This window comes from Anopheles merus, chromosome 3L (assembly GCF_017562075.2).
Source record: "Anopheles merus strain MAF chromosome 3L, AmerM5.1, whole genome shotgun sequence".
NCBI classification, from domain to species: Eukaryota; Metazoa; Arthropoda; class Insecta; order Diptera; family Culicidae; genus Anopheles; species Anopheles merus.
This window is the reverse complement of record NC_054085.1, coordinates 36,719,818-36,734,579: the sequence shown is the minus strand read 5'-3', so window position 1 is coordinate 36,734,579 and position 14,762 is coordinate 36,719,818. Positions and strand designations below refer to the sequence as shown.

Here is a 14,762-nt window from a genome sequence, read left to right as displayed (position 1 = left end):
CGTCACGATAACTGTCGATGCGATAAACCGAATGACAAGCCTTGCCAATATTGGGCTGTACATTTGATTTTTGGCTAACGTAAGCATCGTTTTTTTTTTGTTCATCCTTTTTCCTTTAATCGAGTCTATATGCTCGAGCAAGGAATCTTAGATTGCTCCAACTCCATCGAAAGCGATTGCAAATGTCACACAGCAGGCATGGCTAACGCGAGATGGTATGATGGCCCGGTTTTGCCCTTATCCAGAGAGACGGACTCAAGTTTCATGCCTCTTGCCAATGAACCAATCAAACACGTCACACACACACACACAGCGCGCGCCGTCATCTCGTAATCTTTGTGCTCGTTTTTTCTACTCTCTGGTGTGAGAGACGAGCTTTAGCAACACAATTAGCATAATGCCGGCCGGGGCGTGATTGTTTGGCTTGATGGTATTATTTATTTTAAGTCGAACACTTAAATCAAACTCCCTCTTCGCAGCTTTAGCTGCAGGACCGTACCTTTTACGGTGTTGCAAACGACACTGGGCTGGACAGTGTTTTGTTTCGGTTCGTCTCTGTTTAAGCGTGAGAAATACTCTACAGACTCACCAGACGACGTAAATGACCTCAAAGACTTGCGTAAAACGTTGGGATTGTTTCACTGCAAATCACTAATCGATAGAGTGGTTCTTATATTGCGTCAAAACGGGTCTACGGGAGCAGCATCCCGATAGTACCATGCGTCAGTGCATGGGCTTGCACAAGACGCGTCACGGTTAACGTTCTTGAAACCACCGAGAATGTAATGCACATTGAAGATTTTTCTACGCATTTCAAGCATTCGTTAGCAAATTTTGGGGCTCCTATGAGAGACATCGCGCGTAGTTGATATTCGATGATGGTTGTTTAACTCATTAGGATTATGCAACGGGTATGCTGTTACGGCTTGACAATATATTCCCACACGACGCTTGAATTAAGCACACACCAAGTAGAACTCTTCCGCTCATGAATATGTGTGATTCTGTAGAAGACGCTTCCAACAGTTACAGAGAGCGCAAGTTACTTTATCTTAGGCATTATTCCAAACGAAGCTTCTAGCCGCTCCTACTCCTTCCAAGCACAAACAACACCCCACCAATAGATCGAACACACACACACACCTATGACTGCTAGGCACACCTATTCGCCGAAGCATGAGCCAGAGCCCGCCTCATCAGCAAAAGCAGCAGCATATTAGTGTATGAAAACGGTGTACACTATCCGGCCGATATCGCCGCCCGCCCGGGACCCGGTCCGTCGTTCGTAATACGCATACGAATGAGTTTAATTAGCATGCGCTGACATTCATGCTTCAAACGAACACACCGAAATGGAAAGGAAGCAACAACAAGAGCAACAGCGGCAACACAAAAAAAAACTGCGCACACCACACGCTAAAGTTTCACTATCATCGTCCGCCGGGACATCAGGGCGTGCTGCTTCTGCCTTTTCGCCCGCACAACCGCGGATCGTGCGCGAGGGTGGGTTCGTTGAACCGTTTTCGGTTAGGAAACCTTCGACAGCAGTTATAGGTGTGTGTGTGAGTGAGTGTGGGGTTTTATTTTTTTCAAAGGTGAAGGCATCCTATTTGCTCTTTTGTCTATGTTGTTCCAAGAGACCCCCAAAGGTAGGGCCCAATACATCGACACCACACAACAACAAAAAACAGGGGTAGGACGTTCATGTGCACGCGAAAAGCTCACCATCTTGCATACGCAAGCAGTATACGCCGTCGGTTTCGATTTCCATGCCCTATCCATGCTGGCGCGCGCATACCTTACCGAAACGAAGTAATGCCGCGCACAAATTAGCCAATTGACAGTAGGGTAATGCGCAAGGGGAGGGAGGATTAATGGTATCAAACGCTGGGGATGGTAACAACTACACAATTAGACAAAGTAACAACCAGCGTGGGTGTGAGTGCAGCACGCAAAACCAGCCCCAGTGTGTGTGTGTGTGAAAAGTGGGTGGAAAATGCACACACACGCCGACCACCAGAATGACACGAAAATGCAACACAACAGCCGGATGGCGTTGCAAACGTGTGTTTGGACGAACGGAACGCGCGCTCTCGTACACACCTGCTAATGCTGAACACACTTTTGGGTCAAGGTTAGGAGAGTGTGGACCGCGCACCCCGATGCACACACCGACACATGAGTGAGAGTGAGTGTGAAAGCGGTCCGTCGGTCGGTGAAAAACTGCGTTGCAAAAGCTGGAATGGAAAAAAAACTGTCACCAGTGGTAGCGCTATTTTTATGTGCCGCTGCAGCAGGTTATCGACCGCTGCCCATACGGCTTGGGGCGGGAAAGTGCAACACTCGGATGGACGGCTTGTGGTGCGGTGTGTCTTGCTTCACTTTTAAGGGTGGAAGGATGACCTCAGCCATACATCAGCGAGACCGAGAGTGAACCATTGGAAGACGTTTGCAGAAGCAAAATCAAACGTCGAAGAGATGCATTACTTGGTCATATTTTAGTAATTAAAATACTAAAAACAATTTTATATAAGTCTAATCAGAACTGCTTTATCGTCTCTTAAGTAATATACACTCTTCGCGAGCTCCCATTTGCTTCAAATTGTTTACATTTAACCTTAAATGTCACTCGTAACACCGTTACTGTTTCACTTTACGCGAAAACGAAAATCCACCAACATTGCACTTTCAGCGCCACCGCTAAGTGCAAGGGTACCCGGACCACACCGGACCGTGTGCACCGTGCGTTTTGTCCCACCGGGGAACGACCGAAGTGCATTACTGGCACATTATGGCCAACCGAGCCCGCTAGCTGAACCGATGAGCTAATCAGACTCCACCACCACGCTTTCGCAGACAGTGTTGTGTGAAATCCAATGCAACATTCCCAACGGGGGGCTTCCACCACTAACACCACACCAATCGCTCGCGCCAACGGTTCCGTCTTGAGAAAAAAACGGAATGAAAAAAAAAACACAATTCCACTGGCCCGTTTGCCGGTCATTTCGCGATGTTTCGCTCTGACCATTTTGCAATCGAGCACGAGCGCCGAGTTCGCTTTTAATTGTTTGTGCATCGGCGTGGTCAAGCTGCGCGACGAAACTGAAACCATGCGCCTCCTCCCCCAGAAACCGCCAACGAAAACGCGTGGTTTTTTTCTGTTTCTCTCGCTTTCCTTCACAAGCGACGTAACTTTTCGCAAAGACAAAGCCCCTAAGTTGGACTCCCTGCGGGTGAGTGGTGAGCCAGCGGCTTGAGCCATTTGGGGCAGATTAAGCCCACCCCCCTGCCACCAGCGAGCTTCCCTAAGGCCGAGTCGAATTAGATGTGGCCAAACAACAATTGTCAACCGGATGGGGGACGTTTAGCTGTGAAGCATATTTTAATTGCTCGCTCGCTGGAAAAGGTGGAAAATTGGCTCTACAAGTACACGGTGCGGCCGTGAGAGCAAAAGAGGCGTTTGGTGTTTCTATTGAAGAGTCAAGTTAAAACAAACCCCATTGCCATTTGCTGCGAGAAAATGAAGTGACACATGCGACTATTTCTCGAAGCTTTAGTTCTCTAAACTCGTTCAATAAAGAATGCACAAACCTCTCTCCCCTTCCCACTGGCGGTACACAAAATGGCGAACCATTGGGGCATTGTGTTATTGTATGCAGCGCCACATCTTGCACTTCGCTGCCCCTGCGTGCACATAGCCAAAGCTTTTATTTATTGAAGCTAACAACACGTACCGGCATCTTCGACGTCCTGTCATGTCTCGAGTATGTTCCGCGCTCTCGCACACACACAGCTCCTCGCTTATTGCAATCGGAAATCCAATCAATCACTCAATGATGGCACTTCGGGATGCCAAGGTTGCACAAATGCTCCTCCCTGAGTACGCTTCTTCTCCTTTGGTGATGTGATTTTCCACTTCAAAAGCTACCCATTTCGACCCGACTTGAGGGACGCTTCGAAACGAAGTATTTGGTGTACTAGTTGGGACGAACTTTTAAATTTGAAAACATTGATTTTCTTATGCTCAGTGGTTCCACAAAAATGACCAACAAGTAAATATTTAAAAAATAATAGTACAAATGTTTTGCACTATTGACCTTCTAAAGCAATACATTTTAATGTTTCCTTACATAAACTCCTCAAAAACAACCATTTATATCGACAATTGTACCACCAAAACAACACACAACGAAGTCAAAGCATTTAACATCTACTCGCAAAACGAAAACGGACACCGGATGGAGTAACGGATATTTAAATCAGCAGCAACAGCAGTAAGTAACCAGGAACAAAAGCGCCAGGAGTAGCCGTACACACACACACACACCACAGCACAGGAACACCAGAAAATTCAAGGACAAGGCATTAGATTTGCATATTTTCCTCCTTCGCCTTCCGCATCCTCCTTCTCCGTTTTGCGCATCGATTTCATGAATATCCTCCTACTTAATCCGGATCGATTTTTTCTCGTTAGTCCTTTTCGGTCCGTTGGCACAGTAAAGCTGCAGCCCCCTCTCCTCTCCCCACACATTAAAGGCATGGTACACATCCGCACCCGCTCTTTGCAGTCGTTAAACCATTTTTATTGCAATGGCTTTCAAAAACCGTCGCATGATTGAATGTCCTTTAGCAGGAAAAGTGCTGCTTAAGATCCCACCCAGTGTACCCGACGGTGGAGCTGTAAATCGAACTGTGTTCTCGCTGTACGCAATGCATACGGCAAACGAGTATGCATAAAACCCGAATCTACATACAAAACACGACACCACCAAGACCGACACCACCGATGGGGGGTACGGGGTGGCAGCCGACAAATGTCCTCCATACCGCAAAAGAGCGTCAACTTACGCAGAGCGAATGTGTGCACTTTTCAGCCGTCGTCGTCGTACGTCGACTGTGGCACCCGTTTGCATTGCAGAATGAGAAATAGCCAACCTTTCCCAATACAGGAAGCTTCTTCAAAGCAAATAGGAAAGCCACTTACACCTTAGGCTAATGCCCTCGCAACGTCACTTTCTTTGCCTCCTTTCCCTGCGTAAGAGCCTCCGCGGCGGTAGCACGCACGCTCCGCGGGCACTGGGCTTCGAACCGTTTCGCACACACGGAGACACGGCAAACAGCAGCACTGCACACGGGCACAACTGCACCTCCCCCATCAGAAGTTCCTGCCCTGACAATGGGAAGGTCCTTCGAACCCTAGACGAGAGACGGACACGCCGAGGCCGAAGTGTTGTGTTTTCTGCTGCGTTTTCGCATTTCGCGATTGCTTCGCACAATCGCATGCAGCGCAAAGAAACGCAGCCGCAGTTGCATTCATAATGAATGAAAAATTATTGACCACAGTAGTGGTCGATGAGGCGCGAGTGGGTAAGAAAAAGGGAATCAATCGAGCGAGTGTAAGAGACCTCCGCCTGCTGCTTCCTCCGCTCGTCGTATTCCCGCTGCAACACGAGAGTGGCCCACCGGTGCACATTAATAAAACATCTTCATCAGAGCTGGAATTTACTTTATGCAAATACTCTGCAAACCATCGCTCTTTTTTCCGCCTTCCCCTTTTCTCACTCCTTTTCCTCGCCGCAGGTCGGGGGTCGAACCAGATCGGGAAGAGGTAAATATGTAAGGAGTCATTCGTTATCTCGCGCACCCGTTCCGAAATGGTGCTCGAGCGATGTAATAAATTGTAAAACGGTGCCCTCCCTCCCCACTCCTGCTAACGAGCGGTGAGACAATTTATCGTCTTATAAATATCGTCACGAGTCCTGTTCAATTAACAGCTATTTTTCAAACCCAATCATACACACCGTAAATCAGATCAGGAAACATCACGAAGAGGAGGAATACAAATAATACAAAAAAAAACTATCTTGCATGTTTCTTCATCGATGAGGACGGTGGAGCTTTGTTGCACCCTTTGTTGCATGCCACACTGCCCTCGGCTGTAGAATGCGTAATTTCAGCCTCCCGAATGCATTTTGCAGCGCGCGAATTGGGATCATGCAGCGGTCGAAAGTACATGCTGATCGTATGCAGCGCGCGATTGAAGCGCACATTGACTATGCAACAAGGTGGGAAAAGGAAGTCGGCGACAGATTATGGTAGGTTCGGCCGAGTGCAATTGCTGCGAAATAGGACTCACAAGTTACCTAATGAAGATGCTGTGCGGCTGTCTTTTGCGTGTCACGGGTGTCTAACACATCCTGTGCAAAAAGGGAGACGCCGTCAAGAGATTAGTTTAAATGGAAAGGTTACAAAACAACTTATGGAGTATTCCTAAGCACCTGGATGAAAATTGGGCATTAAATTCTAATAGCAATCAGGCAAGGAGTTAAGGCATTTGAGTTTCCCTTTAAACCACATTTTTTAGTCGAGCTCCATGAAATAAATTACATTAGAAATGAAGTTATTATCTTTTTTTTTTAAACACGTCTAAAGTGCATCCAAACAAGGCCTAAATCGCACACAAACGTTCCCTCTCGTCAGTGTGTATGTGAGTGTGTGTACTTGTATTGTTTTCCTATGGCGGCCGCTGTACCAAACGAGGGGAAAACCCATCGAACCGAACCACAAACAAAAAGTAAAATAGAACACAACAATTTTTAAACTCGTTGCACACACACACACACAGACCGTGCCACGGACGCCATCTGCGAACAAGAGGGTGCGTTTGTGTCGGTCTCTAAACACTGACTTAGAACGCGCGTTGCATTAGAAGAAGAAGAAAAAACAGTCTAAATCCAGAAGGGGGAGCAACAATACCGTGCACAGGGGGCCGACGACGACAAAGACACAGAGGGGCATCAGAGAGAGGGTGTTTCCGGGAGCCGGCCCAGGCCGGGAGCGGTACTAGAAGAAACGAAAGCGTTTTTCATGCACCCGGGGAAATAGGGCCAAGGTGGTGCTGCGCGTCTCATTTGAATGCAGCCAACCGACGGAAACTACAACTCCAATTAGGGCTCCCTGGCTGGATCAGTGTGTGTGTGTGTGTGTTTTTTTTTTTGGTTTACTGCTTCTAATGCTCCCTTGTAGCTGGCACAATGAGCTAGAAAATGAAAACTTTTTTTCGATTTTACAATCGTTTACACACTGGTTTGTATAAAAAGATATTCATGCACGCTAGGTTGCAGTTTGGTGGATATTTAAAATACCACATTTATCGTTTGTTATGAAACAATGAAATTCTTTTAACGATTGTAAATAAGACAAATAATACAGTCTCTTGTTCAGTGTTGTTACGTTACGTCAGGAATTAAGAGACATTGATTAACAACTCATTTTTTTAAAATACAAGCGAAAGGTCGGTCTTTTCGAGCGTTGAACGCTCTTACGCTCTGATTGGTCACGTCAACAGTCACGCTTTTGACAACTACAATACGCGTCTAGTCCAAGCGATTGACCGCAAAATTCCAATACATTTTACACACCCAACTTCATAAAGTACAATACGGTCCTTCTTTTTACTCTCAAGAGCATTTAAACATCAAATTAGCAATTTATCGAAAACTACACAACTTTTGACTACAAAAGGGAAACCGTTGTGCGTACAAGAGCGTGAAAAAAATCGAAAAGTAAACGTTAATGTAATTTTGGCGCTACACTCTGTTACTGAGAAGCGCGATGAATTACGCTCAAAAGCAAGTGAAAGAGAGCAGCACATAGCGGACACCAGAAAGTACATACAAACGCACAAAACACTCACTGCTCCATATAGCAAGCAAGCACACTATTTCCCTTTTATTCGCCCGCCGAACGCTTGTATGTGTGTGTGTGTGTCTAGAGCTGGACGCGAGTTTTCATCCACCTTTTTTCAAAGCTGAACCTTCCTAGTTTGTTTTTACTCCAAACCCGGTAGTTCTATCCGTACACCACAGTGCTCATCCGATCAGCTTCACGAACTACTGCTGTGCTTGGTGAACAATATATTGGGTGCGGGCGCGCGCCTTTCCCCTGAAGCCAGAAGCCCGTAAACAATACCGTTAACCGATCATGCGTTTTCCCACATTTTCTCCACGCCATCCCGAGTAGGGAGGGTACGGTGGTGGTATCGAAAGGAATTTTTCTAGCGTAATATTTACGTTAACAAAAAAAAAGCCAATCATATATTTACCGGGCTCGTTTCTCGCTCTATCTCTCTCTCTCTCTCTCTCTCTCTCTATCGCACTATACTTTTCCCCAATTCGGCCGTCTATTTACAATTTTTCTCGTATTTTCATCCCCATCTTCTGGCGTGCTCCACCTACCTTTGGAAGTATGTAGCAAGCAGATTGGTAGTAATAGTGACCTAAAACCGGGCTAGGCTAGGCTTTCGGGTTGCTGTTGTTGCTGCTGCCGCTGGCTGCCTAATTGGAATTCAACCCAGAAAACCGGAAGCAAGCTCGCGCACATACACACACCACCACCACCACCACAACGAACAAATACAGGCGCGGGGTAGTGGATGACATTTTCCGTATTCGATCGCGCGATGAAATGTCGAACGAGCGTTAGAAATCAGCGGTGAGTGACGTTCGGTTGGATGTTGTTAATGTCGCATCATTAGAATGTACACTTGCGAGACCGTTTGAATTGTGAAAGAGAATTGTACAACTGCTATGCACTTTAACTATAAAACTACAAAACAAACTGAAGTAATAGAAACGCTTATATAAAACAGAGCCACAGCAAACTAAAAAAATGGGGGTTTCCCACTCGTCGTACAGCTTTAAGCTTGTATCTCCACGAAACCGCCACCGGTTCGAATCCAAACCAACAGCGACACGAACATGAAATCAACTACACATACACACACCGTCACAAACGATCTCTAAACACGAACAGACGCACACAGACAGAAAAAGACGCGATGGTCCACTGCTGGGCAGCAGACAGAACGAATCCGGACGTTCAATTTGGGGCTTTGATCTGGGGACTAGGGATGAGAAGCGAAAAAACACAAACAATCCGAAATAAAACCCATCAACACACTCAATCTCAAACACACACACGTTTGTAAGGGAAAGGAAATCGCGTGGTTTTCCCACCACCATCCCACTTACACCATCAAGAGCACACACACACACAGACACAGCGGCACAAAGGCCCAGACGCAGAGGGAAGCGCTAAGTTTACACTCGCGCGACATCGCGGTTGAGATTTACCTACACTTGCACACGGGGCAGCGGCGCTTACAAGGTGCATCTGGTAAGGTGCACTCGATTTCTGGTCGCTTCTTATCAAAGCGATGCAGCGAAAGATCGAAATACATGTCAAAATGCGCTACAAGCTACACTGTCAAACACTTTACCAAAATAATACATTTGAAGACACGTTTGAAGACGGCGACACACCGACGAAATGACGTACAATGTGAATTCACTCTCTGATGAAGTGTGTGTAGTTTAGAGAGATGCACTGTCTGCGTCCCGTAATCGTGTACTTCAACAGCGATCCGTGGCACCCACACCAAACAACAATCAAAACGGAGTGGGGACGGCAGCAAACTTCTAACAAACAACACCTTACACACGTCTAATTTAGCGCAAAGAGCCGAGCACGGTCCGTTCCGATGAGACGCCAGAAGCCCGAACGCATCCGTGAATGGTGAGAAACTAACCGCTCGCAGTATGGCCACGGCAGCCCCAAGCGAAACCAAACCCCAGTGCGCTGAGAGTGGTGCGAGAGAGTACATTACACCGCTGAGTGACGCCGTGCCACCCCACACGCAATGGGGGTGGTGCTGGTGGTGGTTGCTTCGGTTTGGGGCGCGAACACGCGCGAACTCCTCCACCTGAGCTGCACTCTGCTCCAAACGGGGTGCTGCTGCTGACCAAACAGCCCGAGAGCACTCACGACGACGACGCATTCGAAGGAAGGTTCGAGAGTAGACAGCTCTAGAGCTCTGTCTCTCACTCTCTTCAAACAGGTCCACAAGCCGGAGAACGTTTGACGATCACACACACACGGGAATACCCATACCATTGTGGCGACCTGTGTGGAGATGCAGATGGTTGAAGGGATTTGTTGCATTCGAACTGCTTCCCAGAGTGCCGAGAAGAGCTTCAATGGAAGAAAAGGGAAGAAAAGGTTGCTATTGAGCGAGGTTCTCACAGCGCGGCACAGCGCATCTAGCGAGATGAGTTCGAGAGAATGCTGCCAGACCTTAACGGAGTCAGCTGTTGAAGTTTTGCGATTGGTAGACATCGAAAAACTGAACATTAAGAACAGCATTGATGGAGCTATGTTCACTTTAAATTATTACTTTTTCAAGACAGTTTTCGATTGAATGAAGAACTCAAATTTCAACATATCTAGATTCTAGAAAGGACGCACTAAACTCTCATCAAACGAATCTAAACACACTTTAGAGATCACGACCTTAGAGGTGATGTCTCACCGGGAAAGGCACAGCAGCTGTTGGAAGGGACAAGATTTACTACACCATATCAACCACCGGCTATAAAATGGGGAAACGACTCTGTCCAACGAAACATCACATCTCTCCACAGAACCGGTTCAGATAGCGATCCCTTTCATTGCGATTTCTGTCTCTACCTCCCTCTTTCTCTTTCCTATTGAAGAGTAAGCGCTTTTTCCAACCAGCCAAGAGATCAAGAAGCATCTCGCGTTCTTGCCGAGGTGATCGTTTTGGAGACCGGCGATCGCCTGAAACAATAAACTCTCACGAACGCCAAGGTGATGCCGCATTAGGAAGGGAACGAAATCGACAAAACCAACAAAATGTCTCGCGGTGCTATTTATCTCCTAAACATTGCCAATGCATACTTGTTATCGTGTTAGTCGATCTTCCTCCGTTCATTCCCTACCGACAGGCGACAATTTAACTACATACCAACATGCGAATCGGCACAAACGATCGGAAGGCAAGAAAGCGAATGACTTATAGAGAATGTGCTGAAACCAATCGTGTTTAGCCGATCTCCACAGCTTTGTAAGAATAGGCTTTCAGATAAGAATTCTGAACAGGAGATCACCATCGAAAGAAAAGACATAGATCACATTTTGTCCGATTATCTGACCGCGTGTTTATTTCAATAGCTTTTCCAATACTGCAATATCTGTCGCTTAGACCGCAATCACATGATTGCTCAACATTTTTTCCAATATTTTCTGAGTCCATCATTCCACGATACGTTCCGATTGCTATCTCGAGACGACCAGAAGCACTAACCACGGCCTGGGTTGAGAGAGTCGCCGATTACGACAGCATAAAACATCTTCGAGGTGAATCCTTGACCAGCAAAAGGCAAAACCACACCTTCGCTCACTCACGTGTGATCGTGAGGCTCAAAAGGGTAGTTAAACAGCTCCCCCGTTAAAACGAAACCCGCGGCGAAGCGGGTGGCTTTGGTATCGATCGCGACACATTGCTCTTGCTCTGCCATCTCGCTTTCACCCTTTGCCTATTCCGATCCGGGCCGCTAACTGGTTTCTAGCGCAATTCCGAACGATCTTCGACCTTTTCGCTCGGAACGGTATGATTCATTGGCACTGACTATTGTTTTTTCACCTCTCCCAAGCCCCGTTTCCTCGGAAATTCATCCCGTGCTGTGAACGCTGCCTAAGCTGCCCTCGAAAACAGCAAACGATTCAAACTGATCGAAATTGAAGAAGCGAAGATCGAACGAGCGAGTGGGAACCAGTGCCACAAAAATGCATCTCGACGAAAGAGAGCAGGTGCGGGGGAATGCGAATTTATTACACCATACATCTTATGCCCACCAACGAAACGAGCTCTGTGTGTGTGTGTGTGTGTGTCTACAGCCCGTGGGACAGTGTCTATGGGGAAGAGAGGTACGAATAGCGGCAAATAGCAGTTCGTTGAAGTGGAGTTTTAGTTCCGCTCACGGTGCGGTCAAATGACACTGCAGAAAAAAAATCGACAAACTGGGATAAGATTTATTTTTATGAACGTTCGCTACACGGCGTGAACACTGCGGGTGACTTAGGCTAGCCTTGCGAACGGTGTCCTCTTAGCATGGACGAGGGCCTACAACCATTCTCTATACGCCCAATGAAGCTCGCAACTGCAAAACTTCAACCTGATCCCTGTCAATAAAAAGCTGATCATAACGGTCAGTTTACGAGTGCTCTTCACAGCCCAACTGGTTGAGGGACATATGTGTGGACCGACAAGGGTAGAAGTTCAATGCTCAATCTCTTTCACTAATCCGCTTGGTCCTGGTACAATAATCTTAACAATAAAAAGGCCTCTGCCATAGCTGTGGGCTATTTTAATGACGAATGAAGTACATTGACACTTGCAAGTGTATCACTTTAAGTTATCACCATGCGATAACGTGAAATTTAGAAAGTACTTCCTGCCGTTACCGAAAGACAGAAGGGAGTGTTATCTCTGCAAAGTAGCTCTTAACTCAATGCCGTATCTCAAAAAAAGCTTTGGTAAATCAGAAAACTGTTGCTTTTAAAATTGTCCAATAATACACACATGCATCCACTGTCTCATGCGTTCATCTCATCCATTCGAACAGCCTTGTAATCTCTTGTAAAGAACACGTTTCTAAACATAAAAGACCAATCCCCATCAAATTCTTGCATGCACCAACGAACCCACTGCGTCTCCAAATGATGCCTTCGGGATGAAGCTATAACCCGATGCACAATCTAACTCTCCGCACGTTTAGGGAAAACTTGTATCTTCCCGTGATTGCTTACGACTGACCTCAAGGGCAAACCAACGGGCAAGTTGAAGCATAAATTCTAAAGTTGTGCTTTTTTTCCTGCTCAGCACAACATCGGAGCCCCATTCGTTTCAGCATTGATCGATCGGCACAATCGGACCGTTGCACAAGAGCGGGCGCAGAGAATCTTGCGCAGGAGAATTCGATTTTGAATTTTATGATTAAGTCGTAAAACTTCATAGCTGAACCTTGGGCCGTGGGGTGCGCTGTAGCCCGAGTGGCCCTCGGGGTTTCTCAACCGTCCGTGCAGCGTGCAACATCATGAATTCTACCTTACGAGAACGGCGCAGGATAATGAGATTGTCGAAGGTAAACGGGAGAAAATTAAAAACATATTCCTAGAATCTTGCATTAATCTTCCTGATGATTTCCGGAGCGTAAAAGAGCATACGATAACTTAATGACATAAAATGAAATGCCTTTACACTTGCGCAATTCTATGATTTTGCTCAGGTTTTTTGAGAGATATCATTCTCTTGGCAGAATCCTAATATATCTAAACATTACCCCCATTTGTCCTCCGACATTCCTATCCACAAAACATCACAAAGTCAAATGTTGAATATGGCTCAACCCCCATCAGGGGAGAGAAAACAAAGCTTCAACAATAGCTAGGAGCATGTACCTTCACGACTTCTTAACTCCCACCGGGGCACGGCACTGCACACATTACAACTCTGGCTAAACACGAACCGACCATGTTCTTCCCTCATAAAAAAAACACACAGTAGCGTTTTTTGATGCACTCCTTCCACCCACTTCCGCCGAGGTGATTCACACACGGCCACATTCCGAACCGGATTGGAAAATGAACCGCCCGCAAAAAAGGGCCAAACCGGTGCAATAAATTAGGAGCTTTATGTGTGCATCTTTTGCTTGGGTAGAAATAATGATTTTAAAGGAAAAAGAGGAGAATTCAGAGGGGGGGGGGTCCGTGCAGGCATTCGCTTCTGTTTGCCCTTTTTCCCAGCTGCAAATAGAGGGTGGAGAGATGAGATCTGCTTGCACTTGCTCGTGCATTCGTAGTGTGTCGTCCTCCAATTCCGCTGCCGTGTCGAGAAGTCAAGGATGAGATTTTACACTTCAGGGTTTTAGAGCGTCCGCATCCCGATGGGTGGCCGTGTCGGTTCATTAGTTGGACCGAAGTGGGGGGGGGGGGTTACGAGCTTCTACTTCTTCCCCGTAGCCCGTTAACGATTTGATTTCACAGTCTTTATTTCGCATGCAACAGGGCAATGCAATGGGCACCAGTAGCAGCAACGCTTGAGAGAAGTGGAAACTTTTGTCGTTAGCTTTATCAACGTGATTTGGGAGTGCAGAGTGTTGCAGAGAGACTTTAGTGAATTTTCCTCATAAATTTTGCATATTGAAACTAATTAGGGGTACAACTGCACGAGAAATGGATTAGAAATGATATCCTACCCAGAATTGATACAGATATAGGGCAAGCCGTTTTGCACGATGACTATTAGAAACAATTTGAAAATCTACATGAATATCTTACCAGGAATAAATGTGGAGAGACATCAAGCACATTTAATTCATAATAAGCTCCAATTTTAATGAACGTAATGCTTATGTTTGCAAGAATAAATCGAAGAATGCTTCTAACCATTACCCGAAACTATGTCAGACATCAAAAACCAACTACATGAAGTAACCCTTTCATATTCATAACCATTCCAATACTCCTTTCGTCAACAAAGAATCATCTCGCTGTTCACGAAAAACGTCCTCTATCGGACTCGCGGACAGTCCGCTCCTCCGCACCACCCATGTCAGCGATGCACTTTGTGACAGTGAGTAGCGCACTGCAGGATGTGCAATTCCTCCATCCCAACTTCTCTACCGACAACCTTCCCCCAGCTACGAAAAAACCGCATGACAAATAGGTCACATTGGGCGCACCCTCTGCGAGCTGTGGGCTGCACCGGTGTCCTAGATTGTGCGAAACGAAACGCCACGTCCTGGCCAAGGTTAGGACATTTCCACCGACCGACCGTGACGCTACAAACACCACGGTTTTGGCGTGGTTGTTCCGTTTTTGTTACAACGTATAACTGCTCA

General features: G+C 46.6%; 1 protein-coding gene across 7 annotated transcripts in view; it reads right to left on the bottom strand.

Annotated features, from left to right (window-relative positions):
* The window catches only part of LOC121599732 (ecdysone receptor), a 186,505-nt gene that overhangs the window by 161,022 nt on the left and 10,721 nt on the right, over window positions 1-14,762 (bottom strand). The window contains exon 1 of one of the 7 annotated variants that reach the window (XM_041927770.1): window positions 9,499-9,593. The exons of 2 other annotated variants lie outside the window; for them this stretch is intronic. The gene's annotated coding sequence lies outside the window, so the exon portion shown is untranslated. Of the gene's footprint in view, window positions 1-9,138; window positions 9,229-9,280; window positions 9,594-14,762 lie in introns of those variants that run through there. 4 more of the 7 variants (XM_041927773.1, XM_041927769.1, XM_041927774.1 and 1 more) reach the window with 4 other exon arrangements.